This window comes from Antechinus flavipes, chromosome 1, assembly GCF_016432865.1.
Source record: "Antechinus flavipes isolate AdamAnt ecotype Samford, QLD, Australia chromosome 1, AdamAnt_v2, whole genome shotgun sequence".
NCBI lineage: Eukaryota > Metazoa > Chordata > Mammalia > Dasyuromorphia > Dasyuridae > Antechinus > Antechinus flavipes.
In genome coordinates, this window is record NC_067398.1 from 431765447 (window position 1) to 431783048 (window position 17602).

Sequence of the window (17602 nt, forward strand, 5' to 3'; positions counted from 1 at the left end):
TTTTCTAAACTGTCTGCACCTGTTTGTTCCTTTAATTAGTTACAGTCTGTTCTCCACTTGTTCCCAACTGTTTTCTCTATTTTTATTCTCATCATGTGCTAGATCTCCCTGTCTTGTGTGCAGCATTTTCCTCCTTACTTCTCTCCGTCCTCTCTCTAGTCTTCCACCAAGAGCCAAGAAATGTTTTGGTAAAATTGCTATATTTGAGGAATTTCTTCTTCTATTTTCTAGTTAATATCATCTTACAAATGCCTCTTTTTCATCTGAGAAGACAACTTGGGTACACTCACTTGCTAAAAGCTCAAACCCTAGGAACAAGGCTGGTCGGATAAGGAAATATCTTGCTCCAATCTGGGAGTTCAGATAGGAACAATGTGGAATTATGTAAAGAGTGCTGGTTTTGGAGTCAGGAATTGGGTTCAAATCCTAACTCTGGCACTTAACTCCCTATGTGATTTCAGGTCCTTAGTTTTCTCAATCAATAAAATGGGGTTTAAATTAAATGGATTAAAAAGCCTTTTTATAAATCTGAGACTCAAGAAGCAATCTATTTCTCATAAAGGACAAACCTCAATTGTTCATTATCGCATTATTATTAATTCATTACTGGTTTTTGGAAGGGACCAGATGGGTTAACTGCCTGGGGCTCAGGCTAGCTTGGTCTCAGTGGAGAAAATGCAGGAGGACAGGCCAGCCACCACAGTAGTGTGAGATGGAGTGAATCTGTCTCTGAGTCTGAAGGCTTGTGCTCCAGCCTCCAGTCACCACAAAGATGGGAAATGGAACGAATGTGTCTCTGAGTACAAACTGGTTGACTTTGTCCCAGTTTATATGCTCTATTATAATTAGATCATTTACAGTATACTGAGTATAAACCAATCGTTATATCACTAGGGAACCATTATTTGTTGTAAGATTAAATCAATCATACTGAACTATTAATCACCATGCTAAACTAGATAACCATTGTTTATCAGTTCCACTTCATTAGCACCTTGTAAGAATCCTTGTTTCAAGAACAGAGTTCTGGCCCATAACAGGCTTTAATGTTCTATTTTTGTTTTAAGTTTGTTTTTTGACAGGGTATTTACTTTTGAGAGTTCTTTATTAAAGTTATTAACCAATATTTTACTTGATAGCTAAGAGGGTAGAAGACTTAGGCTCAGAATAGCTAAGAGAGAAAGGAAAAGGGACAATGAGAGAGAGAAAGGGAGGGAAGGAGAGGGGCAGGGAAGAGAGACAGACAGGCAGACAGACAGAGACAGAGACAGAGAGAGACAGAGAGAGAGAGAGAGAAGAGAGAGAGAGAGAAACAGAGAGAGAGAGATAGAGAGAGAGAGAGACAGAGAAAGAGAGAGAGAGAGTGCGCACAGGTCATATGAATGAAGAAGTGAGAAAGAGGTTCTCATGAGGGCTTGACATTATCATTTTGTAACTTTTTCTAAGACCAGACCTGCCCAGGGAAATTTCATTTCCCACATTCCTCTTCATCTTTCTCTTGGAATTCCTTATTTTAAGTCCCTTAGGATTGGCACCCAGATCCCATCCATTAGACCCTTGTTATTTGTTCTCATTCATTAAATGTATCTCTTAAAGTCTTTCTAATAAGACATTCACTTCCCTCAACAAACGTGTATGAGATATTTCTTTAAAAATAAATTACTCCTCTTATTGATAAAGTTTATCAATCTCTCTCTTTCTGCAAAGCTCTGCTTTTCCTGAGGAATTCTCTGATTGGAGACAACTCCAGTTGGTCAAGGGATGGGGAGAGAAGGAAGGACCTGAACTGCCTTCTTGAATTCAAGGAAGCAAAGATATCTGTAAAGTGAATCTTGACCACAAAGCTCATCATATCAATGGATCTGCAGTTTGGGGCAGAAATAAAGGAAGAGGAAAGAAGAAGTTGGCAAGAAGGGAGATGAGAGGAAATTAAGCCCCCTAAATCAAAAGGAAGAGATTAAAATAAATTTTCTTATTCTCACTAAAAACTCTTTTTAACCCTATTTCTCTTTGTCTCGCTCTTAAATTTGTGCGTGTGGGTAGGTATATGAGCAGTACAGTCACAGAAAGAGAAGAATGGGAGAGAGAAGAGACAGAGATAGAGACAAAGAGATAGAGACAGAGAGAGAGATGCACAGAGAGAGATATATTCAGACACAGAGAAGAGAAACAGAGAGACAGAGAGAAGAGACAGAGAGAGACAAAGACAGAAAGGGGGTAAGGGGAGGGAAGGAGGGAGAGCACTTAGCCCTAATTCTTTGGAATATTAGCAAAGATCATTTGGATGAAGCTACCAAGCTATGATCATGATGATTTTGACGCTTCAAAATTGATATTTTTATACTATCACTTAAATTTCTTTTGAAACATGGGCTTAATTTATGTAGTATTTATAATAAAAATAAAGCATTAGATTTTATATTTCTTAGCTGACCTCAGATGTGCAAATAAACATGCCAACATTCAAATATGATATTAGTCATGACCAAGTAGTGTTTCCCAAGCCATGGATTTAAAAAAAAACATCCATCTTCTATCAGTCCTTGTATAAAAAATGTGTTCAGAGAAAAAACTCATAAATAGATGTATGTGTGTAATGATTTTACACAGTTGTGTCTAATGGTAACTATCCCTAGGGTGGGGATAGGGAAGAAAATGAAGGAAATTTTTTTAAAAGTTACATGATAACTTTATTGTCTATTTAAAGGAATAGCAAGTTGCACATAATAGATTTGCAGTTTAATGTGCAATCATCTTTTTTTTTTTGTTATGTTATGTTATGGAATTTCTTGTGTTATTTCATAAATTAAAAATAAAATTAAAAAAAAACAAAATAGCATTTGGCTTGTTTCATGGTCCACAAGATACATTCTGTTATTGTTTATCATTCTTGTGTGACTCTCTATGACCTCATTTGGAGTTTTCTTGGCAGAGATACATTGATCTGTTCTTTCTCCAGCTCATTTTACAAGTGAGGAAATTGAGGCAAACAGGGCTAAGTGACTTGCTTAAGGTCACACAGCTAGTATCAGATTAGATTAGAACTCAGAAGATGGGGTTCAGTGCTCTATGCACTGTGCTAAAGCTACACTTATATATACTGACTGCCTTTGAATTTTCCATTTCCAGGTCATATTTGGATAATTGGTTGGTGCTCCCAGCCTGATCCTTCCTTAGCACTTTGCAGTCAAGCTCTGATCTATAGCTTGGGCTTAGGCTTGACAAATACTCCACTCTTTTCCACTCTCTGAGTTTCTCATTTGCATTCTCCTTGCCATTTCAGATCAGGTCCCTGGCCAAACCATGCATGACTCATGTTTGATAGCTTTACATCCTTGCTAGCTTACTGCAATGAAACAGGACTATATTGGGCCAGTTAGTAATTAAAATAATTGTTTTTGATTTTATACCTGGGTGACTTAAATATCCCTTGTTACAGTTAGATTTCTTTCTTTTTTTTTTAATAACTTTTTATTGATAGAATGCATGCCAGGGTAATTTTTTACAGCATTATCCCTTGCATTCACTTCTGTTCCGATTTTTCCCCTCCCTCCCTCCACCCCTTCCCCCAGATGGCAAGCAGTCCTTTACATGTTGAATGGGTTGCAGTATATCCTAGATACAATATATGTGTCAGAACCGAACAGTTTTCTTGTTGCACAGGGAGAATTGAATTCAGAAGGTATAAATAACCCGGGAAGAAAAACAAAAATGCAAGCAGTTTATATTCATTTCCCAGTGTTCTTTCTCTGGGTGTAGCTGCTTCTGTCCATCTTTGATCAATTAAGGCTCTCTTTATCGAAGAGGTCCACTTCCATCAGAATACATCCTCAAACAGTATCGTTGTTGAGGTATATAATGATCTCCTCGTTCTGCTCATTTCACTCAGCATCAGTTCATGTAAGTCTCGCCAGTCCTCTCTGTATTCGTCCTGCTGGTCATTCCTTACAGAACAATAATATTCCATAACGTTCATATACCACAATTTACCCAGCCATTCTCCAATTGATGGACATCCTTTCATTTTCCAGCTTCTAGCCACTACAAACAGGGCTGCTACAAACATTTTGGCACATACAGGTCCCTTTCCTTTCTTTAGTATCTCTTTGGGGTATAAGCCCAGTAGTAGCACTGCTGGATCAAAGGGTATGCACAGTTTGATAATTTTTTGAGCATAGTTCCAAATTGCTCTCCAGAATGGCTGGATGGTTACAGTTAGATTTCAATGGTAATGACATCCCAACTTGATTTGCTAAAAATGTTTATTATTCTATTTCAGCTATTTAAAGTCTATATCTTTCTAGTCTGTTCTGTTTTCTGCAATTGGCATCTTTCTGGAAGTAGGGGCAGCACTGGTTATTCTTGTATGCTTTTATTGATGCTTGGTTGACTCAGAATATCTGACTTGACAAGATGATATAGGATTGAGATGGTTTATTTTGTCATTTGACTGCTGTTCTTCTTGCCATAATCTCCTTGGTTTTTTTGGTGTGTTTTTAATTCAGTGATTTTTAAGAATGAATATTGCTGTAAGAAAATATGTAAAAATTGTATTTCTAAAAGATCACAGTGAAATAATAATAATAGAGAAAACGAAAGCATTATTAGTATGGGAAAGTCAAACATTTCAATGATCACTTAAACCCACCTTTTGACAGAATCAGCACACACACACACACACACACACACACACACACACACAGAATGCAATGAAAAATGAAAAACAATACCAAGACTATGCAAACTATTGCTGTGAAATAGACTAATTTTCAGAAAACAAAAAATTTCATAGGGATGTGTCAGCTACACAGGATTCTCTAATTCTCTAATGTTTCCTCTAAAATGTATCACTAACTTCTTGAAGTTGTAAAGATAGCAAGAAAAGTAAAACAAAATAGTGGCTATGCACTGTTACAGAAGGAAACAAACACAATTTGCTATGAGTATGACAATATAAATACTGGAGTACTTAAGATTAGGAATAATAATAATTGTTATTAGTATCATCATCATTATTGTTATCATTTATTGATCAAACTTTTTCATTCAAGGCTTATAAGAAACTTGCTCACAAAAAATGTAGGTGGACTTATAAGACCTAGGATCTACAAGAAGCTCAGAATGAGATACAACTTTTAAGATGACAAATGTGTAAATATTTTTCTTAACTGTGTTTATTGGCTATACAAACTGGATTTTCTTTTTTTTGGTGTAGGACTTTTTAGAGGGAAGAAAGGAGTTAACAATGCTATTGAAAAAGATATAGGAAAAAAAGGAAAGAAAAGAGGGTAAATGAAGTTTTAAGATTATGCACAAAAGAACAGAAGAAAATTCAGGAGGAAATAGACAAGCAAGACAAAATTGAAAGTAATATGATACATTTATTATGCATTTTTTAAAAAGCAAGTAACTTTATAATAAAGATTCATGACTTCATATGTAATCAAGTTTCTTTTCCTATTATACTTTGTAATGGAAATCTTTTTCTTTTTTGCCATTTGTGAAATTCAGATTTTAAATATTAATTTAATCTGGGCATTTTAATAAGACCAAAAATCCACTAATCCCTCAAAATGTCTAAGGAATTTTTTTACTTCCAATATGCTTTGTCCTCACTAAATAACATGAACTTGTCTATGCATCCAAATTAACATATTGCTATACCAAGAAGTAGAATTATTCCAAAATTACAGAAATTTCTGGATCAAGATGAAATGTTGTTATATAGGACTGCTTGCCATCTAAGGGAGGGGGTGGAGAGAGGGAGGGGAAAAATCGGAACAGAAGCGAGTGCAAGGGATAATGTTGTAAAAAAATTACCCTGGCATGGATTCTGTCAATATAAAGTTATTATAAAATAAAATAAAATATTAAAAAAAGATGAAATGTTGTAATATGACTTTCTACAAGAATACATGTCCTAAAAGGTTAAAAAAAATTTATCTAAAATGGAAATAAACATGCTTTAGTGTTTTAGCAATTCATTTGATTTAAATATCATTGTAAATCAATGGGTTATAACCAAGCCATGGAGAAATGAGCTTTGTCAAAAATAATACTTAATATCAAATTTAAATTTGATGAAAATTTAAACAATACGCCATGAAATTTTGTGAACTAATACCAAATTTCATAAAACAAATGATTGTTGCAAAAAATACATATTGTATACAAAGGCATTTTTAAAAATATATTTTAAAATGAGGAGTATTATATAAGTAAATAACCTTAATTTTATTTTCTTTATCCCAACTAAGCTGAATATCACTTTATAAATCAATCAACCAATATTTATTAAGCATCCTCTATGTGGCCAGGTACTGCTGTAAGCATTAGTGATGCAAAAAGAGGCAAAAGACAGTTCCTTATCTCAAAGGACTTAACAATAATAGGGAGACAACATATAAACAAATATATACAAAGCAATATATATATATGTGGGATATGTTGGAAATAATTGACAGGGAGGACACTAAAATTTTGAGAGGTTGAGAAAGGTTTTTTATAAAAGTCAATTTTTAGGTTGGGACTTAAAGGAAATTAGAGAAATCAGTAGTTGATAATAATAGTTTATAAAAGAAGTTTGAACTTAATGCATTGTCTAGTAAGTCCTAAAGAAGTTCAGATTTGCATCAAAAAGAAAGACCATCTGCACTAATGAAATATAGGTCTTTTTATTTATTTTAATGTTGACCTTTTTATAATTCATATAAAAGCTGTATTCTGTTACTAATGCCATTTATTATTTTAACTACATGCAGCATGAGTACTCCAGTTTGGCAAAAACCTTTTTTACAAAGCCTTTTCAACATAGTTCTAGAACTCAACATCATATAATCATTGGTTTTTAGATTTCAGAGAAAATTTTAAAGATTTTCTATTGTACTTCAAATAACGCATAAACGTTAAAAAGACTTAGGAATAGTGGTATTACTTAATCAATTAGAGGAGGGACAATCCAGAATACTAAATAGATGAAGGACATCATCATTTTGTAGCTGGTTGCCCAGTTTTATCAACAGCACCCAAAATAGTTCTAGACAATCCCCAATTCCTCACATGTTAACAAATTCCCATTCACTAATCAGTTAGTCTAGTTAATGAATCTGCAGTTCTTTCTTTGCAATATTTATTTACAGAAGTCATGTTAATGTAGCAGAGGTTGAATTAGACATTGCCTCTGAATTAGAGATTGCACTCTAGGGAGCATGTGCTGGTACTTCCCTGAAAACTTCCAGTACTCCAGAGGCATATCAGGTTCAGTTATAAAGGGCTATAGATTGAGCTAGTACAAGTTCTGGACTTACAGCAGTCAGGGCAACCCTGTCACATTAATAATATCTTAACCTTAATAAAATGTGGCACATTTTGCAAAATGTTTTGTTTATGATTTTGTTTGTTTCTTTTAAACTGTGTTTCTTTGATATTGATCTATATAGAAAGATAACTGCAATGGAGTTGCCTTTCTTAAATTTAATCCTAGTGAGTAAAAGGAGGGAGGGATATAAAATCACAAGTGTTAATCAGCATTTAGATCACTCAGGATAACTGTAGATCTTGCAGACAAATACTACATAAAGCAATTTGACTGACGTAGGTGCTGTCCAGGGCTTATAGGAATATAAAAAAGGAGCCATTATTTTTAGTTTCTCCTTTTGGAGCATAGGAAAAGTCATGGAGAACATGACAGGAAATAACAAAATAGTCTCGATCCTTTCCTCTCAACATACAGTGAAACTTCAACATTTTAACTTTCCCAACATCAAGCATTCCTATGATTTTATTAATAACCTAATTTTCATTTTCATGTTGTCAGCAACCACACACATTCCTGGCTATGCACAGAAGAGAAAAAAATGAGAGTGGGATGTAGGCAAATTTCTGCAGGAACCAGTACCCTACTAGGTACCTTTACTGGTCTCATTCACCCTATTATGGTAAAAGCTTGTACATTCATTGCATATTTTATTTTTTATTTTTTTTCCTTAGATAAAAGGTACATTTAGGGAGAAGAAGATACAGAAAAAATGAAGAGGTAAACTAGACACCAGAAGTATTAAATATGAAATAGATTTAGGAGAGCAATAGGGTTTTTAATCATTGCATATTTTCATTGTTTATCTTTAAAACCCAAGTTTATGTTACAATTATGCCCCCAAAGCCTAATACAAATTCTCTGGGCTCTAAATCCAAGTATGCCAAGTCAGTGATACAGCCTAGAGAGAAAATAAAGGTGTTAGATAAATTTTGTGCTAGAATGTTTACAGTTGCTGTCAGCTGGCAGAACCTCAAGAATCTCAAAATGATGCACAAAGCAGATGTCCCTGATAGATTCTTTCAAGCTGGTGTATCCTTCATGATCTCCAATGCCATCCACCAGTCATGAAAGATAGTGTGTCAGAAATGATGTCAAGATCTCACAGGTCTAGGCATCTTCCATAAGCAGTGAATAAAGATCCCAATAACCTCTCCCTCAGTTTTCAGAGGCAGCCAAGGCAGAGAGGTTTGCAGCAATATAGTACACAGTACAGTGTCCTCACACTGCCATCTGACACAGTAGAAGGTAAGGGTCAAGTTAAAAAAAATTTAGTTCTAAGAACTTTATTTGCTGTGCAGTATTTATGGTACTGTAGAGTACATATATTATGAAAAGTAAATATTGTCTAAAATTAATGTTTTTAATTGAGATGTTAGAACAAAAGGTCATAGAATTCTAGGGAATTACTAATGAAAAAATGTTTTGCATGTTACCAATTTTATGTTTTGTACTTTATTTTATGGGTTATTTCATGGTCATTGTGTGAGAGAAAATATAAATTGTCAAAATTAATATTTTGTTATAAAGAATTATATGCAGAAAAGTGTGTTTTCAACAATTTCAAGTGAAAGTCTATAGTTTTTGGTGGTCTCCTGAACCCAACCCCTTAATTCCCCTAGGTTCCGTGTATCAATATTTGAGTTTCTTACTTTTGAGCTAACTTCTAGGGATGTTAACTCCATGAAAGTTGAGGATAGACTTAATTTACATAAACCTGCACAAATCTCAGATTTGTATTGGACTAAAGGTTATATTTTATAATTAAGATACTCCCTTTAAAATTATATGAAAGAGGCAGCAAGGTATAGGGCTAATTCAGAGTTAAGAAAACCTGGGTTTAATTCCTGCTTTAAACATTTACTATCTATATGACTCTGGACATGACACTTAAACTCTAAATACCTCCCAACCCTATAAATCATATACATCTAGTATTACAGATCAGGGACCAGCCTTGGTTCTACATCCACTGGATATAAAATTACAGGCATGAATAAAAAACAACAATAATACCATAAATAAATAATAATATCAATTGACAATTAAAAATAATTCCTCAGGGAAGCTAAGTGGCACAGTGGATAGAGTACCAGCCCTGAAGTCAGGAGGACCTGAGTTCAAATTCGGCATCAGACACTTAAATACATCCTAGTTGTGTGATCCTGAGCAAGTCACTTAACTGCCTCAGCAAAAATAAATAAACAAATAAATCATCTCCTTTAGGCAATTAAATTATCTTGATCTGTAGCTAAAACAAAACCCTACAGACTATTAAATCCCAAATTATATACACATACCTATTTTTTTTGATGGCATCCTAAAATATCCTCAAAGATGCTTACTAAATGACCATAGATCAGTACCTGGCTAAGGTAGAATGAATTAGAATTATATTAAGATATTCAACTCTTTAAATACTTCACCATATACTGCAAAACTCACTTCTAGTTTTTCAATTATCTTTATATTAGCAAATAAACAAGCTAACTTTTATTTACATTTATTCTAGATATTTCAAAATAAATCTTAGATGATCTTGGATCTGGTTAAAACCCCGAATTTTACAGTTGAGGAAACAAACCCAGATGAGAAAGATGATTTTCCATGATTGTATAGGTAGTAAGAGGCAGAGGCAGTATTCAACCCTAAGCCCTCTGTTACCAAATCTGGTGTTCTTTCTGCTATTGAAGTGGTTTAAGAAGGCAGCAGGGAGTTGTTTGAAACAGAGCTTAGGCCCAGATTCCATAAACATATGATATTGTAATCCTCTTTAGACATATGAATTACACAGTAGAACAAATTGTGGCTTTTCTTTTTTAATTAGCCTTAATCACTGAATGGGCATTGCTTCTATCAAATGGAGACCTGTTGAAAACCTTAGCTTTAAAAGGCCAGGGTCTCCCCTTGCATCCCAGGCCATCTCCAGCCATCTTGATCTATATCTTGTTACTGGTCCCAGATGGTTCTCTACAAAATGAGGCAGGTGACTTTGCACAGCTCTCCCTCACTTAACTTCAATTCACTTGCCTGTTATGGCATTACCTCCCTGATGTCATAGTTATCTTTAAGAACAAAAAATAAGCAACAACAACTCCAACTATACAGTGTTAAGGACCAGGCCTAAGTGTGAAGGGGCAGGTTGATTCTCTGAAAGCCCCCACAGCTGTGAATCATAACACACTTAAAGGAGGAGGAGAGAGGTCAGAGAATGCAACTGCCTCTCAGTCTCCTTGTATTATTATCATCCTCTTACATGAAGGGATCTATTCTGCTGGTCAGAATTGGTTCCCCAGCAGTCACTAGCAGATGGCTCCCATAACATCAGCATCCACTAGCAGGTTGCTCCCGTGGCAATACCAGAATCAAAATAAATCTAAAAATGTTCTCTCATATTTAATGTATGGTAGACACCACCAGTATCTGCCAAAACATCTTTCTCAGTAGTTTTTCCACTGGATTGTTTAAGAAACATCTCCTTCCTCTTCTACCCACCAGGTAAATTCTGATTACATTCATTCTTGCAACCCCCCTGCATTGTTATTTTTACTCCTTACTCACAACTGTTAAGGGGTCACGATTAGTCCAACGTTAAAATCTACAGGAAGTGTCAACTCTATGGACAACTTAATAGAAAACATTTAAATAAGTGAATATGGTTAGCAACATTTTATATTTAGGCTTTTATATTTCTTCTGAGACTTTGAGAAGATTTCTTTTTTTCCTTCTTTCTTTCCTTTTTCTTTTATTCATTCTTTTTCTCTTTATTTCATTTTCTTTCTCTCTCTCTGTTTCTGTCTCTTTCTCTCTCTGTCTTTATCTCTTTCTGCCTTTCTGCCTCTCTCTTTCCTACCTTCTTTCTTTCTTTCAAAGCTCAGAACCAAATGTATCATTCAAATGCAAACTATGAGTGTAGTCAAGCAGAATTCCTTATACATGTTTATTTTGTGGTTTGTAAGTCCTGAGGAAAATGCTAGGTTTCCTGCCATCTTGCTTCATTTCAGGGTGTTTCAGCCCAAATCAAAAAGGCCATGTTGATCAAAGTCTGACAAATTCTTCAAATCTGTCAAGGAGCTACTATAGAAAAAGCTGCCCCTCAGCCTGGATCCACCAAGGTAAAGCAGCTGCACAGCTCATATTCATGTCGTCTTTGATTCAAAGAGAAAGGCATAGATGAGGTAGATGTCATGGTTCTGGTGTTGGAACACTAAAAACAATTTACACAAGACACTTAAAGAATAAAATATAGGTATAGAGAAAAGATTTCATCTGCCAGGTTTAGTTTTAAACACATTAACAACCTCTAAAATAACATTTAACTTTTTAAGCCTCCTACAAAATTAACATGAAAGAAGAGAACTGACTTTTGAGTTGTAAGACCTGAGCTTTTTCTTCTAGCTTCCTATCTATGTAACTAAATATATTAGTGAACTCTCTTGAACTTCAGCTTCTTCATCTCTAAAATGGAAATGATAACACTAGTACTACTTGTCTCATGGGATTGTTTCAAGGAAAACTTTGGGATTGCATGGCGTAACCAAGAGAAACCTGTGATTTCATTCATTTAAGAACTCATGCTAAGGAAATTTCTTCTACCAATGCAGATCAACCTCTAAGGTCCACAAAGTCACTATCTGTCAAAAGTGAGACTTGAATCTATGCAAGGATACTTTTCTTTGTAAATCTTATGTTATTTCCATAGTCTCAAGACTATGGAAATGTTATTTATTATTAATAATATCTAGCATTTATAAAATAATTTAATGTTTACAAAGCACTTAAAAATATCACATTTGATCTTCACAACAACCCTATGAAGTAGGTACTATTATTATCCCTATTTTATAGAAACTAAAGTAAAATCAGGATAAATGATTTTTCCAGGGTCACACAGCTAATAAGTGTATGAGGTCAGATTTAAACTTGTCTTCCTAATTCCAAGTCAAAATGCTGAAGCTACTGAGTCACCCATCTCCCTTAATAAACTCATGCTCTACCATGTTTATTTAGGAAGGATTTACTGGCCCTTCTCTGAAGCTTTCCCCTCCATCTTTCAGTTTGTTTTGTGCTTCCTCCTTTTCTTTATATAACGCATAATATATACTTTTCTTTCCCCATTCTAATGCTCCCCTTCTTTTGTGCCTTAGTCCTTCCTCTATCATTCCCAAAAATGAATATTATTCCACATCTTATTCCCAATTAGATTGAGATCAGGAAATGTCTTTTGTCTTTCTTTTGAATCCCCAGTGCTTAGGAAATGTTTGACACATAGTAGGTGCTTTTAAAATATTTTTTTGATAACAGTTGATTTTACAATTCTTCAAAATCAAGTTAAAGTCTTTGAGAAAATTAACATAAGTACTAATAAGTACTAACCTTCATTTTAAAGGTGCCAAAGTTGACTCACAAATAAGTTAAGATTTTATTTAGTCACATGGCTAATAAGTGTCAAAGACAAGATTTGGATCCAAGCTTATTTTTTTTTTTTACTACTATGCTGTGCTGCCTCTCAGATACCTTTATTTCTTCCTCAGAAGGAACAGAATATTCTCAACCTCTCTTATAGCTATGAATATATAGCTAAATGTTCTCTTTTGTCCCTATTATACCTATTATACATCTTATTCTAAAGATAATTCTTGAAAAAATTGAAACAATTTCATCTTTAACTCTAAATTCTCATATTCAAATCTAATTATATAGGCTTGAGGAATATTATAATACATAATGTCTATCACACCTATTTAGCAGTTTGGGTAAAGGGAGGGGGGGACACCAAAATGGAAAACACTCTGCTATTTCACAGGATTTAGAATTTTCTCTTTTGTTATTCATTGAAGAACCTTGAAGAAAGGAAATGTTTTGGCTATGATATCGAATCTCCCAATAAACTGTGCTCTCTCTCTCTCTCTATTTATTTATTAATATAAATTTATATTTATATTTATATTTTAATCACATGATATCTGTGTCTAAAACAAGCAGCTAACACAAGAATGTGAGATCTGAGAATGTTCTCAATATAAATCTGACAACTACTAAAATCCAGGATAGTTTATTTCCTTCCTACTAAACAGAGAATTGAGAATAAGTATTTAATGATCTTTACTAAGTCAATAAGTAATATAAATCTGGCCCTGGGGTAAACTCATTTGGAGAAGAGTCTGCACAGTTGACCCTATCCAGGTCCAGTTGAGATAAAAGAGTCAGTGACCCCAATTCCAAAGGCACAGCTAATGACACCATCTCTATCCACCATGCCCACTTCCAACCCAAGACACACACAGAGGCAATGATGGTATGGGGGTAGAGTTCAAATATGGCCTCAGACACTTACTAGCTGTGTGATCCCAGGCAAATCCCTTAACCTTATTTGTCTCAATTCCTCATCTGTAAGATGAGCTAGAAAAGAACATGGCAAACTATTCCAATATACTCAATATTTTTGCCAAGAACACATTGTAAATGGGATCATGAAGAGTTAAACACAATTGAACAATTTCTGAACAAAGAGCAGGAAGGTTGGTGTGAAGGGAAGGAAATTAAAATTCTGGGCAAAAAGCAAGATGACTTATTTTGAATTAATTTTGATTCTTGTATTCAGAAAACTTTTACTGGTGCCAAATTTTTTGTGACCCTCACATTCAGTTACCCTACTCCTACATGGGGTCATCACTCACAGTTCAAAAAGCTTTGATCTACAGGACCAAAAGAGAGAGGAAAAATACTTTGAAATAAGTCTTGATTGACTAATTAGGGTTCTGCTAAGAAATAGCATATTTGACTGGTCATCTTCATTTTTCTTTTTTAGACTTACATTTGTATCAATGTTTTTAATATTCACAATGGATTAAATACCTTTCACTTATGCAGTTGGACAGTTGATTGTTTCAGAGAAATAAGAGGAATCCAAGAGGTTGAAAGACTTTACCCATGAAAACAAAGTCAATATTTCTCACAAGAACAACTTGAACCCTATTCTTTTTGACTACTTGGCTGGCTTAAATTGTCCATTCCACTACTTAGAACAGCCATCACACTATAAGAAATGAAGTGGCTCCAGGGTATTCAACAAGTAAAAATAGCCCCAAAAGAATTTCATAAATTAAAAAGACATATCACCTGAAAAGTTTCAACATAGAATAAGCAAGAATAATTTCTTTATTTTCCTTGGTAGAAAAAAAGGAAAATTTAATAAATGTGGAAATAATCTTTTCAAATCAGGTATTTGTCACCAATAATAATAATACTAAGAGATTAGATTTGAACATAGGTATAATCAATAAATAATTAGCATTGAAAAGAAAAATGGTCAATTTATAGAAATTCTAAATATTAAAAATTAAATTACATGTGATCTTAATCATTAAAAAAATTGAAGTGAAGTGACTGATGTTTTCATTGATTGCATTCTATTTCATTCATTACCTCTTCTATAGCCTCAGATTATTTAAAAATGGCATAAGAATAAATGACTTGCATACACTAAAACCTTTTATATACATATATGTACATAAGTATATTTTAGTATAAAGATCTCATACCTATTATACATCTTATTCTAAAGATAATTCTTGAAAAAATTGAAACAATTTCATCTTTAATCCTAAATTCTCATATTCAAATCTACTTATATAGGCTTAAGGAATATTATAATACATAATGTCTATCACACCTATTTAGCAGTTTGGGTAAAGGGAGGGGGGGACACCAAAATGGAAAACACTCTGCTATTTCACAGGATTTAGAATGTCAAAGCTGGATAGGACCTTTGAGATTATCTAGTCTGAGTTTCTTTTCTTTTATTTCCCCTTTTTATGAGTATTTCATTGAACTGTGACTTCATTAGTGCTGGGAACATTTAGAGTGAAAATTTACTCCACTGATGCAGATCAGGAATTTATGTGTGTGCCGTAAAATCTTAGAGAATTTCCTGGAGCACTGAGGGGTTAATTGACTCACTGGTGATCCCATAACTAGTATTTAGTAGGGATGATCCTGATATTCCCAACCATGTTAAAAAAAAAAAAAAAAGATGGATAACAAAAAATCATGCTTGCAAACAAAATTGATAATGCTATATTGTTTAATGCTTAATTCACACTGTCATATTTTATTGTTTGGGCTATTAACAAGCATTGGAGAACTTCTGTTTCAGAAGAAATAATGAAAGGTCATAGACAAGCCTAGTCCTCCCACATGTATTCCATCAATAGTCCAAAAGGAACATCAGATCAAAAATAGAATAATAAATACAAAAAAGAAAATAAGTTAGCTTTGTCAAATCAGTCCAGGATTGTACAAAAGGATAACAAAAGCCACAGATATTGGAAGGAGGAAAAGCCACATGTGCTCAAATGATGAGGCTTGGCACCTAAAACAGAACCTTGAATAGGGATGCCCAAGGATCTGTGAGAGACTAGAGCAACAATCTGATCTGAGAATGCTATCCACAAAGCTCTAGAAGGGGACATGAAAGTCTAATGGCTTATGAGCACAGAAATATCAGAAAATATGAAAAACAGCAGCAAGAGTTTAAAACATTGGGAACAAATATGGGCTGATCACCCTTCCCCAAATACCTCTCCCCTTCTAAGACTGAAGGAGGGAGTAGAAGAACAAAGTCTAAACAGAAAGTGAAGCTAAAGATAAAAGTAAACAAAAGAAGCACCAAGCAAAATGAAGCAATAATTAAATAAAGAGCAACATCATAAAGAGTACAAGGAGAGTCTCAGTAGAGGAAATGGCCTTGTTACAAGGAATATTCCTTGTACAAGAAGTACATAGTACATACTAAGTACATAGAAGAAATGAAACAGGCCATAAAGAAATGAAATGCTAAGGGAATAATATGGAAGGAATAAAAAGCTTAGAACAAGAGATGAAGAAATCTTATCCAAGTAGTAGTCTCTGAAAATTAACATAGATCAAATAGAAATCAATAACTACAAGAGGCAATGAAAAATGTTAAAGAAAAATCAGAATTTTAAAAAAATGTAAGCTACCTACTATCAAAAGCAATTGACTTGGAAAATAAACCAATGAAAGATAATTGCAAAATTTCAAAAACATCATATTTTATTAAATCTAAGACTCTCTGCAACCATCTCCTAAAACAAACAAATAAAAAACCCTAGGAAGCATCATTCAGTAAATTATAAATGACCATTTTCAGAAGGTAAATAGTAAGCCCTCAACTACTGAAAAAAATTCTCAAATGAAAACTCCTCAAAGTCTCATAGTCAAAATCTAGAGCTTTCAGATCAAAGAAAAATGATGCAAACAACCAGAAAAGAAGAAGAAGAAGAAGAAGAAGAAGAAGAAGAAGAAGAAGAAGAAGAAGGAAGAAGAAGAAGAAGAAGAAGAAGAAGAAGAAGAAGAAGAAGAAGAAGGAAGAAGAAGAAGAAGAAGAAGGAAGAAGAAGAAGAAGAAGGAAGAAGAAGAAGAAGAAGAAGGAAGAAGAAGAAGAAGAAGAAGGAAGAAGAAGAAGAAGAAGAAGAAGAAGAAGAAGGAAGAAGAAGAAGAAGAAGAAGAAGAAGAAGAAGAAGAAGAACAACAACAACAAGAAGAACAAGAAGAACAAGAAGGAGAACAAGAACAAGAACAAGAAGAAGAACAACAACAACAACAATAACAAGAAATAGAAAGGAAGTACTGTCAAGGTAAAACAAGACTTGGCAGGAAAGATTAAGGCATACAAACAAGAATGGTTTATGTTACAAGTCTGAATATAGTCCTAAAGTTGGGGGAAGGTAAAGGGAGGGGGACTGGAGGAGTGAATCTTTAATAGGATAATGATCTTTCAATCATTCCTGATGAAAACATGGAGCAGAATATAAACAGTGAATTGAAAAGATAGGATGCAAGGGAAACCTAAAAAGATCAATATATTTAAGCAATTACAAGAAGCTAAAAATGAGAGAATATTTACATTTTAATAAAAAAGAAACAAGTGTCCTTTCAGAATCTTAATGTCTTCAAAGTTTGAGGTAATTCAATAAGACAATCAGAAAAATAAAAGAAGTTTTGTTACAGTATTAAAAAATTAATGCACTAGGAGAAAATTAAGGGAAGAAGCAGGTGGAAGATACTTATACTTATCTGAATATGAAATGGTTGAACACATAAAGGTACACAGAGATTTTATGTAGTAATACTTTAAACTGAACAAGGAAAGAGAAAAAGGAGAGAAGGGAGAGTTCAAGGAGAAACAGTCCCAAGCAATAGATATTTGAATTTCAGAATGTGGTTCATAAAGTGTGGATTAAAATGAAAGAAAAAAAGTTG